The sequence below is a fragment of the Cavia porcellus genome, unplaced genomic scaffold (genome assembly GCF_034190915.1).
Source record: "Cavia porcellus strain 051 isolate PalLab524CR breed Dunkin Hartley unplaced genomic scaffold, mCavPor4.1 scaffold_1, whole genome shotgun sequence".
Lineage (NCBI taxonomy): Eukaryota > Metazoa > Chordata > Mammalia > Rodentia > Caviidae > Cavia > Cavia porcellus.
The window spans coordinates 240920939-240935564 of NW_026947484.1; the positions used below are offsets into that span (position 1 = coordinate 240920939).

At 42.9% G+C, this 14626-nt stretch overlaps 1 long non-coding RNA gene across 1 annotated transcript; it reads left to right on the top strand.

Moving 5' to 3' along the window:
- Positions 1 to 58: 58 nt before the first annotated feature.
- On the top strand, positions 59 to 14304 carry LOC134471905 (uncharacterized). The gene is made up of 2 exons (XR_010041618.1): positions 59 to 158; positions 6496 to 14304. It is a non-coding gene; the product is annotated as an uncharacterized LOC134471905 (long non-coding RNA).
- The last annotated feature ends 322 nt before the right edge of the window (positions 14305 to 14626 follow it).

Sequence of the window (14626 nt, forward strand, 5' to 3'; positions counted from 1 at the left end):
GCCCTCCCCCGTCGGTCTTCAGGTCCCTCCCACCGCAAGTGCTCTGCGCGCAGGCGCAGAAGGGATTTGTTGCTGTCAATTCGGCGCTGGAGCTGCGTCGGTGACACACAGTGGAGGCCGGGTTCTGAGTTCTGCGTGCAGGGCTTGCACATTCTGAGGTACATAGGCCCAGCCCCACATCCAGCCATTGGCCTATGCGGAGTCTAGAAAGATTAACAAAGAAGGGGTGGCCTGCGGTGGGGCAGGCTGGAGAGCCTGACCTAGGACGTCCAGGTGGTTCGGAGGCCCGGGTCCTTCGGGGTCCGCCGGGCAGCGCCTCCGTGCGAGCCCTGGGAACGCTGAGAAGCCCTGCACTGGCCCCACTCCTTCCAGCCAGCTCTCTTGCAGCCAGGCAGGCCCACTGTGCGCAGGTGTCCACGCACAGTTCCCTGCGGGCGGTAAGGTCCCAGGTCAGAGAGCAAGAGCTTGAAGGGGAGTTTTCCTTGGACAAGGGCTGGAGAGGATTCTCGCTGCTCTGATCGCGCAGCCTCAGGCAGGCCCTGCGCTTGTCTGCGCCTGGGTTTTCTTCGTGCCTCTTCCTCTCTGTGTGACATGGAGCGGGAAGTCCAGCACTTTTTTTGTTACCTGGACCCAAAGCTGGGACTCAGTGTGTTGTGGTATGGAAGAACGCTGATGCGTTTGAGGCACAACGTGAAGCCGTCCTCGCAGAACGCCTCTCTCCAGCCTGCCCTGGGGCCTGCCAAGCCACCTTGTTTCTGAGAGACTCCCCGCAGGTGCCTTCATCTGTCATCACCCAGGGACGCTGAAGGAGGCGGAGGGAGGGAGACGGCCACTTGGACTATTGGCCTGTCTTCTGGGAAATGTGAGGAAAAGCCTTTTTCAGTTCCAACGGATTAATGAATTTGCAAATTCTGTTGGTTGGGGAAGCGCTCAAGGCTCAGGGAGGAGTCTGCCTCTCTCCAGGAGACATTGTGGATATGCTTCCGGAGTAGGAGTAAGGTCACCCCGGCAAGACCCGGTGTGGACAAGGGGAGGGGTGTGTGTACATATGATGACTGCCACTGCTGACCACGTAGGTGTCCTCACACCGGCCTGCAGAGTGGAAGACACGCATTCTGTGCATTTGTGCTTTCCTTGGGACAGAAAATTCTTGAAAAGTAAAAGGAAGTCACACAACCGGCTCCATGGAATCTTCTGGAGAAACCGTCCTCTCCCCGGTCTCCTCAGTCCTCACTGTGTGCTAACATCCTCAAATGTTTATCCTGGACTTTGCCAGTTCTAGGTCCAGTGATGACAAGACAAGACTCACCCAGGAAAGCGACATGGATGGAACGGGCTGAGAGTTTGCTTCCCTTTTCCAAGCGCTAAACTGGCTGTCAGCAGCCTGGTTGTCTCTGGGGATGTATGAAGTGCTGTGAATGCATTTTAAATATTTGGTTTGGTTGAACTCTTTCACTAGTGAGATAAGATAAGGGTTTTGTCTTACCAGTAGGAATGGATTGGTTTCTGTCCTTTGCAGGAAGGTAAAAGGTTCTTGGAGCCTGCAGGTACATGGTGATATACGGATAGAAAGAAAACCAGTGGAGAGGGGCCAGCAATGGCTAGACGCTGGTCAAATGATCAAAAGGAGAAAAGGGCTTCCAGAGAATCTGGGGCCTACCGTGAGTGGGGTTTACTTGAGTTGTGGGTCTCTTTCTTAACTTTAGAGGAGAGCCAGGTAAGTTTGTGCAGTTGGAGCTCAGAATTGCTTTGTACCTTAAAGACCACATGGCACCTCCTACAGGCCTGCAGTAGCCCAAGAAACAGAGCAGGTGTGATGCCAGAATCACTAGGACAGTCTGTGTGGCCTTGTAATTGGAGGGAGTCGTCAACGCTGAATTTTTTAATTAAGTTTCTTGGTGCAATTTAGATATCTAATGATCATATTCATCATAGGGAATTCATACCTGTATATGATATATCTTGATTCGTCCTTTTTCCCCAAAAACCTCCCTTGCCTCCAACCTATCTTCCCTTTATTTACAAAGCTTTGCTTCCATTTTATCCTTCTTAAGGTTTTTCATACCAGAGAAACAGTGCAATATTTACACATATGTGACTGATGGTCTCATGGTGTATCCATTTATTAAGAAATGTCTCAAGTTTATTCTTCATTATGGCTGAATAGTAATTGTATGAAAAAATCCACGTCATTTCTATCCATTACTTGGTTGATGGGCATTTGGGTTTTTCCCCAAGATTTAGCTATAACATTCTGTTACTATAAATATGGTTGTAATATGGTATATTTTTAATTTGTCTAGGATATTACTCAGAAGGGAAATAGGTTAAATGGGACTTGTAATCCTAGTATTTTGAGGACTGTCCACACTGATTTCCACCGTGGTTGCACCAGTCTACACTCCCACCACCAATGGAGAAGGAGTCTTTTTCCCCCATGGCCCCTCCAACATTTGTTATTGGTTGGCTTCTTGATGATAGCCATTATTTCTGGAGTGATGAAATCTCAACCTTGTTTTGATTTACATCTTTTGAATGACCAATGATGTTGCACATTTTTACATATATTTATCTACCATTTGTATTTCTTCCTCTGAGAAGTCTGTATTTATCTTAAATGTGCATATTTGGATTGGGTCTTTGAATTTAGGGAGTCTGATGTTTTCAGTTCTTTATATGTTCTAAACACCCCTTGCTTGAGGGACAACTAGTTAAATTTTTTTCCTATTCTATAGTTTATCTTTTCACTCTATTGGTAATTTCTTCTGCTGTTCAAAAGCTTTTTAGTAGAATGAGATCCCAGTTGGTGATGGTAGTTTTTCTTGTGTGGTCTGAGTTTTGTTCATGAAATCTTTGCCTGTACCTATATCTTCAAGAGTTTTACTTCTGCACTCTTCTGGCAGATTTAATGTTTCTGTCTTAATGGTTAGATCTTTGATCAATTTTAATTTTAGTTTGGTGCATGGTGAGAGACATGGGTCTAGTCTTAGGCTTGGACATGTAACAAGCCAGTTTTTCCAACACCATTTGTTAAAGAGACTATCTTTCTTCCAGTGAGTACATTTGGTCTCCTTGTCAGAGATAAGGTGGCTAAGTGAACACTGAAATATTTGAGAGGGGCACTAACATGGTGTCAGAAACTAGAAGAGTTCTCATCAACTGTTAGAGAAATCTGTGAATTTGTAAGATCTATATTTTAATGATAAGATTTATATATTGTGACATTTTTGTTTCTTTATGAATTCATAACTTTGGTGCTTTAGTCTATACAAATGACAGTCTCAGGTCTGTAGTTAGAGTTTAGATTTAAAATATCTCCGACAATACTCATGTGTTTGAAGGCGGGGCTTTTGGAAGGTGATTAAATCATGGGGGAGATACACTCATCAGTGTATTAATCCATTGATAAGTTCTAGCTGAATATGCTGCTTAGTTACTCTTGCCTTGCTGAGACAAAATACCAAATTCAAAGCTGAAGAAGGAAAGCTTTATTTAGCTCACAGTTTGTAGAGGTTTCAGCTCCATAGTCAGCTGGTTCTAAGGCAGGGTGGTATGAGACAGAGGCATCAGAGAGAAACAGTCCATGGTAGAGCAGGGCAGACAGAAGGTTGTAGGCAGCAAAATAGCAATAAATAAGCAGCAGGGGATGACCCGCTTCCCGTCCCTTATATCTTGCTCATGCTACCCATCCTAGGGTGGGCATTACACTCAGGGTGGGCACCATGAATCCTGCCCAGATCTATGCCGGACCAATCAGTGGACTAATTTCATACACTCTTGATCCTATTCTCACACACACTTCTGAAAAGCTCCACCTACGAATGCCAGAGGTTTTTGGGTGACATCTAGACACAAACCGTAACATGCTGTTAAGAAGGGGTTTTGATCTGAAGAGGTGATCATGGGAGCAAAGCTAGAAAGCTTTCTTGCTCCTGGCTTCTCCTTTCCCCTTTTTGCCTCTCCTATTTTGCTTCCTGGCTGCCATGGGTTGAGCAGCTCTCTTCCTCCATGCTCTTCTGCTAGGTTCTCTTGACTTTGGGGACAACTCCTCCTGAATGGAATCCTCTAAAACCATGAGCCAAGATAAATCTCTCCTCATTTAAGCTTCAAGTATCAAGTCTTTTGCCTCAGTGATGGGCAAGTGTCTAATACAGAAAACTGGTTTCAAGAATCAGATCATTGCTGTGACTGTGGCTGATTATGATGATCAGAAACCTTTGGAACTGTTTTGTGGAAGAGGGCGGGAAAAGTTTGGAGATACTGTCTACAGAAGCCCTAAGATGTTGTAAGGGGTACTTTCTGGGCAATGCTGGTTCGAGCTCAGAAGACCAGAGTGCTAATACCAGTGAGTATTGTAGAGATCAGCTCATGTGGTTTTGCTTGTGAAGGAACAGTGTATTGGAAGCTGGACTAGAAGCCCCACGTATTTCAGTTTGGTAAATAGTTGTTGACATTTTGGCTGTGTTCTAAAACTTTGTATAAGGCTAAATGTAAAAGTCATAAACTAGTTAATTTGTCAGAGAGAATTTCAAAGCAACTCAACCTCCAGGCTATGGCATGAGTACTTCTGGCAGCTTTTAGTCAGATCTGAAGTGGGAATCGACAGCAAAAGAGCAGAATGAAAATTTCCCATCTTGATGAGAAAGGAAACATAGGTAGAATTGGGGTCAAGGACAGAATGGCTCCTAAAAAGATTAATACTATTAGAAAAAAGCTGTGTACTTTATACTCAAACAATGGAAAAGATGCCTTGAGGGTATCTCAGAAATTGGTGAGACTCTATCCTTAACAGCTTCTGGGGTATGAAAGGGTGAAGTACTCTAAGAACCTTTGCTTTGAGAAGAGAGCCCCAGGACACTCACTTAACTCAGAGCCACCTAAGAAAGAGTATTTCCAAGTTCATGCATCCAGGGACTTATTGACTGTAGTGACCCAGATCAGGAGAGGATGAAGAGAGAAGGCTGGGCTGCTGCTGGGGCTGGCAGCAAAATTTGCAGTCATTCATATAAGCATACAGAATGCTAGAGTTGTGGGGTCATGGAAGCTTCTACCCAGATTGAAAAGGCTAGCTAGGAGGGCAGGCAGTTTGTTTCTGATGGAGTAGCATGTAAGTCTGTGAGAATAAAACTGAAGGTGTGGTAGAGAACCCAAGCAGTTGGAGGTATCAGAAATGTGGAATGTCTTCTGAGGGTTAACTACTAGCAGTGAGCAGACTAGGCTAAGGAAGATGCCATGTAGGCTGCCATCAGCAAAGCTGAACGGGCAGGGCTGCTGTGATGGTTCACTGACTGTGTCACCTTGAGAGAAGGTTAATTAAAGTGATTCATCAATTCCACACTCTAAGGTGTGTAAGACCACAGGGCAGTTGGTCACCTGAATGGTATAAAGGGGAATGAAGAAGGATGGATCTGCTTCTGTTTCTTTAGAGGAGCTTCAGTCTTTGCCTTCATATTGAACATCATTTCTGGGCTCCCAGTACAGACTCTTCGGCTCCTGGGGTAGATCCTTCAGCCTTCTGCAGTAGACTCTTCAGCATTTCACTGCAGACCCACTGGCCTCCTGATATGGACTTGCATTTGTGTGGGACACTGCAGTGAGCTGCAGATCTTAAGTGACTCCTTCAGACCTGAGTGTGCAGGCAGAGCCTCCCCCGTCTTCTTACCTGACTCTGGATGTGGCCACCATAAACCAATCCTGTAAATTGTATATATTGTGTTATACTGTTTCTCTAGTAAATACTGACTAGTGCAAATGCCCAAGCCCTCTGGAGCACAATCTCATAACATGTTCCGGTCCTGGACATACAGTTATGGGATTTAATGTTTGTCTTGCTAGATTTCTGGTCTTATGCTTGTTCACTTCTTTCCTATACCCCCTACCCTCCCTCCTTTTGGAATAGACTTGTTTGCTCTGTGACACCGAATGTTGGAGATATTAACTGCCTTTTTTGTCTTTATGGTAGCTCACAGCTAAGCATTTGTCTTGAGTCTCAGAGGAGACCTTGAATTTTTTTTTTCTCTTTTTGGAAAGAGAGTGTCACTATGCTTTTCAGGCTGGCCTTGAACATGCAGTGATCCTCCTGTCTCATCCCCTCAAGTTCTGGGATTACAAGGGTGCACCAACACACCTGGTATGAACTTGAATTTTGAACAGTGCTGAAAATGTTGAGACTTTAGTGACTCACAGAGGTGAACTAAACACATTTCATGCAATGAGATAGACATGAGCCTTTTGTGGGGCAGCAGAGGAATGTTATGGTTTCAATCTACATTGTCCCTCAAAATTATTCTGATTCAGGAAAGGGTTTTTGAAGATGATTGGATCATGGGGCACTATACTCTTCTTTGTACTAATCAAATAATGAGTTTATAATTGAATGTGCTATTAGAAGGAAGGGCCCAGTTGGACGGAGGGAGCACTGAGACTGTGACTTGGAAGAGGATCTCCTTGCCCCTTACCCCTCTTTTCTCTCTTTCTGCTTTCTTGCTTTCATAGGTTGAGTGGTTTCCCTTGCAGTGCCCGCCTGCTAAACTGTTGCTTCCTTGGGATCACTGACTATGGACTGAAGCCTCTAAAACCGTGAGCCAAATAAGCTTCTCCTCTATTAAATTGTAGGTGCCAGGTATATTGTGCCAGCAAAGGGAAAGTGATTAAAATAATGCACATATACTTAATAACTAGTCATGCTACTTATATTTATTTAAATAATGTAAATATTTGCTCATTTTATTGTTTTATTTTTCTGAATTTTTGGCACCCCTTTCCTCACTTCTTCTGATTAAGATGATTAGCTAGCTCTAGCTCAGTTTCTTTAATGGTTACTCTTAAAAGTTAAGCATGTTTACTTAGCTTAAGATCTCTAGTTCACTGACAGTGTCTCTTAATTCCTTAATAATGCAGTGCATTATTGAATATAAGGCAAGATCTCAATTCATATGTCTCTCCAAACTCAGTTGGTGCTTCCTCACTGCTTGCTCAGGGCTGCTGGCCTACAGGGGACTGATCCTTACACTTGAGGTAGCTGCAAGGGAAACAGCCTGTCCGTGAAGCCTGCCTGACTGAGCTCAGCTGTATCTGTCAGCTGTGCTTTTGGGGGCTCCCGGGTCATGATAAGCATGGCAGTGGCTTGGGCTTTACCCCTGTGGGAATCATACGGTGCAGTGGTAGAGTTCTTTTAGCCAGGAAGCCAGGCAAACTTTTTCTCTTTGCAAAAATACATTTTTTAAATTTTAACTGTTTTAAAATGTATTTAACCATCCAGGAGACTGGATTGTGATACCTTCCTCCAGCATCCTCTGCCCCAATATTTTATTGTGAACATTTCCAAACATAGAAAGATTGAAAAAGTCTTGGTGACAGTCTCTAATCAATGTCCAAGTACCCATCACCTAGATTTCAGTCAACATTTTACTACATTTGCTTTATCACATATCTGTCCGTTGATCAATCCTTGCAATCTTTTGGAAATGAAAATTTATAAACATACAAAATGAAAAAACAATATGAGGAATACCTCCCTTATACAGTGAGTGACAATGATCTGTCAGTTTCTTTGTAACTCTCTCCCTCCGAACTGTTTGAATATTAGCTCCAGACTGCATACGCAGATTTCATGTTGACAATCCTTTTCTTTCGGTACTTGAAAAACGATCCCACCCCATCATTGCTGATGATAAATTCACTGTTCCTTGAGTCGCTGTTCCCTTCTATATGTAAGATGTAACTTTCTTTTCCTCGCTGCTTTCGTGATGTTTTCTTCACCTGTAATTTTCTGAAGTTTGTTTATGATGGTTCTTGTGATTTTCTTTGAGTTTTCTTCTTTGAGATTTTCTCAGATTCTTGACATTTGTAGACTTTTTCCATATTTGAACATTTTCAGCCCATATTTCCTCAGATAACAGCCGTGATCTATTGGCCTTAAACAAGGTACCTCCAATGTCTTTTTCCCGTGCTTTTAAGATGCCAATTATACAAACATTAGAACTTGGTTTTGGTTCCACTGGTTTCTCAGGTTCTGTTTATTGTTTTTCACTATTTTCCCTGTTGTTCATACTGGAAAATGCTTAGTATTCTGTTGTACATTTCTCTGATTTTTTCCCTCTTTTTATCCATTTTGTTGTTGAGTTCATCCTTTTGAGTTCTTGAACATGTAGTTATTGTAAGTTTTCTAAAGTGCTGAAATGTCCTTGTAGCTCTTCTCTATATATTATATTTCTTTGCTAATATTTTCTATTGTTCATTTGTTTCAAAAATTTGTAATTGCTTTCTGAAGCAGTTTTGTAATGCCTGCTTTAAAATTCTTGTCGCACGTTCTAGTCCTAGTGCCTGTATCGTCCTCACACAAACACTTGTTATCTTTATCGTTTTACACTGAGATTTTCGTGTGTGTGTGTGTGTGTGTGTGTGTGTATGTGTGATTTTTTATTGTATCATGGACATTTGTGGTATTATGTTAGAAGATTCTCAGTCTTATATCTTAAAGATGTCTGTTTTGCACGTTTCCTCTGACTCTGTGCTGGTAGGAGAGGACAGAGGTGTCCTTTGCTGCTACCCAAAAGGTGCTGAAGTCCAGCTCCCACTTAGAACCCTCCTGACAGTGCAGGGAAAGTGGGAAGCAGCCGCCGCCTTCCACGTGGCTTCTGCTGGGGGATGAGGAGGAGACGCGAGGTCTTGTGACTCCTGGCGATGCTGAGGGCTTGCCTTCCCGCTCTGTGGTCTGAGTCTTCTGGGCCTCCCTGGGCTGGGGAGTGAGGTGGAGCCTTGTTATAGCTGCCTAGATTCCCTACTCTGTCCTTCTAATTAATAATCTGTGGCCTTTGAGCCTTTTCTTGCATAAGTGAATGCATACTGCTTTTCAAAATTACGTGCTAAGCTGCAAATAGACTTGTCCACAATTCTCGCTTCTAAGGAATGCTTCCCTTCTTTCGCTGTAATGTGACCCTGGGTTACTATTTTACTGTATTATAGTGTTTAAAATTTCATAATTTACAATTGTCACTTTGTACTTTAACATCAAGTGCTCTGCAGTGGTCTCTTATTATAAAATCATGAAATTTGTATTTATTCACAAAGATAGATATTTAGGATTACTCTGTATTAAAAAGAACAAATGATATTTTTAGACTACCTATGACTCTTGAGGCATTTTTTTTTTTTTTTTTTTTTTTTTTTTTTGGTACCGGGCATCGAATTCGGGACTTCTTGCTTGCCAGGCAGTCTCGGCCCCACTGAGCTAAATCCCTGATCCCGACTCCTGCCTTTTTACTAAGTGAGACTGAGTCTTTTATTATTTTGTTTGTCAAAAGAAAAAATATAATACCTTGGTTAGCTGGGAAGGTGGTTTTCTTTTATACCCTACTCCTTTATCTCAGATGCAAATCATACTTTTTAATATAAACTTGTGCATAGAATATTAAGGCCTATTATATTTTGACAGTGGGACTTAAGGAATATATTCAAGTTTTCTTAAACTATTATGCTATTTTCCTTTAGCAGCAAAATACTTCTGAAAAGAATAGATTTTTTTTTTCTAAAATTGTGCTCTCTATTTTTCTTACTGTTGCTTTGTTCAGGGAAAGAAATAAGAATTGAAACAAAACCTCTGTAGTTATTATTACTCAGTGGTTTAAGACCTCTGACTCATAGAATTATACAGATTGATGGAAGCAATCCCTGCTTTTTAGATATAGTGTTGTTAACAAAAAAAGATGTTTATTTCAGTAAGTCTGGCAGACTGAAGTAAACGGTCTCTAAAAGGAACTAGGAAACTTTTGTCTCAGTACAAATTTTATTGTAGAACTTTCTAGGTCATCTTAGTTAAATCGCATACCTTCTTATCACAACAAAAGAATCCCTCTTTTCTAACTTTAACATTTTTTTTTGCCAGAAAAAATTAAATTTGTGCCATAAATGTAGATAATGTTGTGAAAACCATGTAGCTTTTATTTAGTCTTAAAAATATCTTCTAACAGTATAAGCGTTTTTGCTGTTTTGGTCTCAAAAATGTCTTAAAGTGAAAGCTAGAACTTCATTTCTCAAATGTGAGAAAGCTCAGACTTCATTTCCAGGATTGACTATTGCTGTTTTTGCTACGAGTGATAAACGGTTGGTTGGTTTTCTCTCCTTAGCACCCTGAATCTCAGCTGTCCTGGAGTTAGATACCAACCATGCGGATTCGGGCCTCAGTCAGCTTCGCATATGGCTGAGAGACGTGGATTAAAATAGCTGTGAGTAGTAAATCAGTATCATGCTTAAGAAATATGCGGAAGTGTGTGGATCTTCTGACGTGCTTCAGAAGCTCAATAAAACCAAGCCAGCTACTTTCAAAGTAAGAATTACGGCAAAAACAAAACAAAACAAAACAAAACAAAACAAAACAAAATAAAACAAAATAAAACAAAAACGTAGAAATAACAATGGTTTGAGGTGCAGATTTGTCTCTGGAGAAACAAAGGAAGTCAAAGTCATTTCAAATTTCAGAGGAATAAGACTTTACGGTACTTGGGCCACACAAACCCTGTGGCTGCATCATAATGGAATTTTTATGTAAGACTTTCCGTGGGCAGTAGAAGCCCGCCACCACCCGTGTCTGCCATCTCTGAGCTGGTTCTCAGCTGTAGCAAGCACCAGTACGAGTCCCTGCATATTTATCTTCAGCTCATACTCAGCGTTTGACATGAAGAATGAAGCCAAGAATTACATGGACCTCAGCTGTGCATCTTAAGCCGCTCACAACTGGTTGCTAAGCATATTTGGCAATTGGCAAAAACAATGTATAGCAATGTTTAGTTTTCTCTCCGTGTGTGATACTGAGTTACCTCCTTGCCGCAGAAGTCACTCTGAGCAGGATGACGGGTATGGGCTGGGGAGGAGCGGGGCATGGCTATCAGCCACGGTCTGTGGGCTACAAGAAGGTACCTCCCAGGCTGTCTGTGTAACAAGAAAGCCAGCTGAAAGGCATCTGCCCTTTCCAGGCTGTTGGCTTCACTGTTTTCCACAGGAGGCAATCCCAGTCCTGCAGCACACACACAGCAAGAGAGGCGTCCTGTGACTGGCTTTGTGCTTTGTTGGCTCCCGAAGCCCCCACCCTCCAGCCCCATCCCTGGACTTAGGAGCTGTGTGTGCCTCTAGGTGGTGAACAGCAGCTCTTACCTGAAAGCACTCCTGTTGGTAGCCATTTCAGGGATGTGATGAGAGCATCCCTCCCTTTGTATCCCACTAGCCAATCAGTCCACCCTCATGGCCTCTACTGGAGCTGGAACTCTCCCCTTCACCACGGGAACCCCTGCCTTTCTTGGTGAGAGGTGCTGTTTAGAGTGTAGACCCATGGGAAGGAAGTGTTCTACAGAGCTGAGATTTGCTGAGACTGTACCATATCTACAGTGTTGCAGTGTGAGATTTACAACCGCAGGTATTAATAGTCTCATCATTTTGATTAAGAAAAACCCCAAGACCCAGAAATGAATGCAAAAGGTGCCAAGTTGGTAAATTCCTCTCGGGGAAATCCCATTTTGCATTTTCAAACGATGCTTTTTCATATGTTGGCAGGAAAGCTGTACCTTTTATTTCCAGTTTACCTTGAAGTTGGAGTATTTTGAATGATAGCCCTGAAATCTTAGAAGTCCTGCTAATTTGATGAGGATGAGGTCATGACCGTGACTTTTGTGCAGTGCCAGCTACTCATCAGGGATGTCAGGAGGGAGGGAGAGATGGACCATAACTCACCCCCAGAAGCCCCAGATTCATCGTCTTGTTTTCTGTGGCAAGTGGAGCCTCCGGAGATGGGGAGGGCTCTGGAATAAGAGTAATCCTAGGCCATCAGCCCTGGGATTTCCTGGTGACCTGCTCTGATGCACGTAGAGGAGTGGCCTGGTGGTCCTGGTGGTGGGCATGGTTCCCTCTGCAGCTGCAGGTCCAGGGTCGGGGCTGCAGAGGAGGCCCTGTGCCCTCTGTGGCCCGTGGCCTCTAGACAGCACCGGTTAGAATGCCGTGGAGGAAGGATGCTCATCTTTGGGGTATCCTCTCAGCACTCCTCCTCCACTGCCACCTTGCATGAGTCCTTGCTCTGGAGGAGGGATGCGGTGAGCAGCCTGTGGAGGAGGCGTCTGCATTTCAGCAAGATGAGCGCTAACCTTAGAGAGGGTGCATGTGGTGGTTCCTGGAGCTCACCGCGCAGCAGGCCAGGCTGCTTGGCCACCTCTGAGCCCCTGCAGGTGCAGGCTCCAACGAATGTCACATCCAGTCAGAGCCACGCCGGTCTCAGGCCCCCTCATGCTTGTCTTGTGCTCATGTATTTTGCTTCCATGGCAGAGTTCAATTCATAGTGTTCTTACAAGGATGCTGGCCGAGGCTTCTTCCCCATCTTGTTGACAAAGGAGCCGATTCACCTTTAATACCCTTCAGGGCCAGGTGCTTTGTCCTTGGGAACTGTTTAAGAATTGTTGAGTTTATTTGTGCTTTTTAGGGCAATATGCCCTCATTTTGGAGATTGGATTAGGAAAGTATAAAGGAGAATTAGATGCTCAGCCCTTTTGTCAGCCGTTGTGTCAGGTCCCTTTCACGTGAGCTCCCCGAGGCCTTTCTTCTGTGTGCACATATTAAACAAAGCCACGATCATAGGATATATCTGGATGTGTTCCTTTTTTAAAAAAAATCATTTAATCATAAATAGTGGGTCCATTTTATTTCACTTTACTGAAAATTAGACATTTTGCATGACCGCATTCATGTTAGTATTCTATTGCTGTGTAAGAAATTACTACTTTCCATGTGGGTGCTTAAAACTCCACCGTCTACTAACTGAGAGTTCTGCAGCTAAGAGGCTTTCATGGTACACGTGGGGCCAGTCTCCAGCAGGACAGAGCCCCTGCCCTTGTGCTGAGCCTCCTCCTCCAGCCCTGTGCACCCCCAGTTCCTCCCTGCTCAGAATCCCAGTGTCTGGAAGCTCTGGGAAGAGCCTGCTTGGCGCAGTTCAGTTCCTGAGGCTGCAGGGCTGAGGGCTTCCCTTCCTCGCTGGCTGGCAGCCGGGGCTGCTCCTGAAGGCGCAAGGCCACCGGCCTCCCCTGTCTGCAAACTAGAGGTGGTGCCTGGGGTCACTGTGGTGCTTTCAACTCTGATTCCCCATTTTTGTGATCTGCTGGACAGAACTCTCCACTTTTAAGGGCTCAGATATTTAGGTCACACTCATGGGACAGTCTCCCTGTGTTATCATCCATCTGGGTCTGTAGCCCAATCAGGAGAGCAAAATCCATTGCATGGACACATTTCCGGGTGTTCCAGGACTTTTATATGAGGCCGAGGAATCTTCAAGGCCGTTTTATATTTCACCTACTAGAACATTATAATTTATTGCATTTTTTTGTGTTTACAAATTGTGCTTGCTTCCACCTTTTGTTAGTACTAGGAATAATGTTCTTGGATGGATATATAATAAATGTTAATTTAGATAGAAATGGTACTTTGTAATTTTCACTTTTATTTCTAGTGAAATTCAATATGAACTTTTCTGTTTATTGGTTATTTGTATTTTATCTTATATGAATGATTTCTTGCCATTTTTTCTCATACATATTTTTCTGATATACAGCGCTTACTAATAAAAACATTAACTGGATAATTCTGTTACAAATAATTTACCTTTTCTATGTACTTTTGATATATGTATGTAACATGTGTGTGTATATGTGTGTATGTATATATATATGTATATACAATATCTTCTTTCTACCTATGGTATCATATTTTAAAGGTCCTTTTATACCCTAGGATTTTAGATATGTTGATTTATATTTCCATTACTCTCATATATATACTGCCAGAAATACATACACACTTCAGGAAAAGAAAGATCCGCATAAATATTTTAGTTCTAAATTTATTGAGACTTCATGAGATTAATAACAAGTTATTTTTGTCCTCTGCAACTACAAGAGGTGCTCAAAATGGTAGCCTTTAGCTTCCAGACGTTTGCTGGGACGGGGAAGTGCTGCTTGGGTGAGCTTGGTCCCTGAGATTGCTGAACACGCCTTTCCAGTTGCTGCTCTGAGGGCCAGCTGTGTGGTGGGTTTTCTGTGCTGTGTGACATCATCTAGGGTCCCCACGTGAGAGGAACACCGTCTGTTGGGAAAGCATCACGCTGTTTTCCTTTCCCTGAAGAGTGTGTACATTTTTTGGCAGAGTCTGTATTTAAATTTTAATTTGCATGAGATTAATGCTGATATGTAGCGTTAGATATATTTATTTTTTCCTCCAAATGATTTCACTGTGATCCAAATATTCAATAAAGAACTCATCTTTGCCCTCTGATTTCAAGTGCCATTCTTGTGCTTCACTCTTTTGGGCGGTTTTATAGTTGTTCTTTGTAGGTTCTTGTCAGTATCTTGCTCTTACGATTCTTTGCAATAGTTTCATTTTTTAATTTTAATTTTTTATATTTTTAGCCCCAAGTTGCAATAATTTCAAGTATAAAAAAGTCAAATATGCTGTTAGGCAAATTATTTCTTGTAATTTGTAGTTTTCATGTTTCATTGGCTCTCTTACCCTTACGCTTTCAGGAAATGTACACTGCAGTCACTTTTTTGCTGGCTTTTCTTCCTCTTTCCTTCTCCCTCCCCTCCATTCCCCTCCC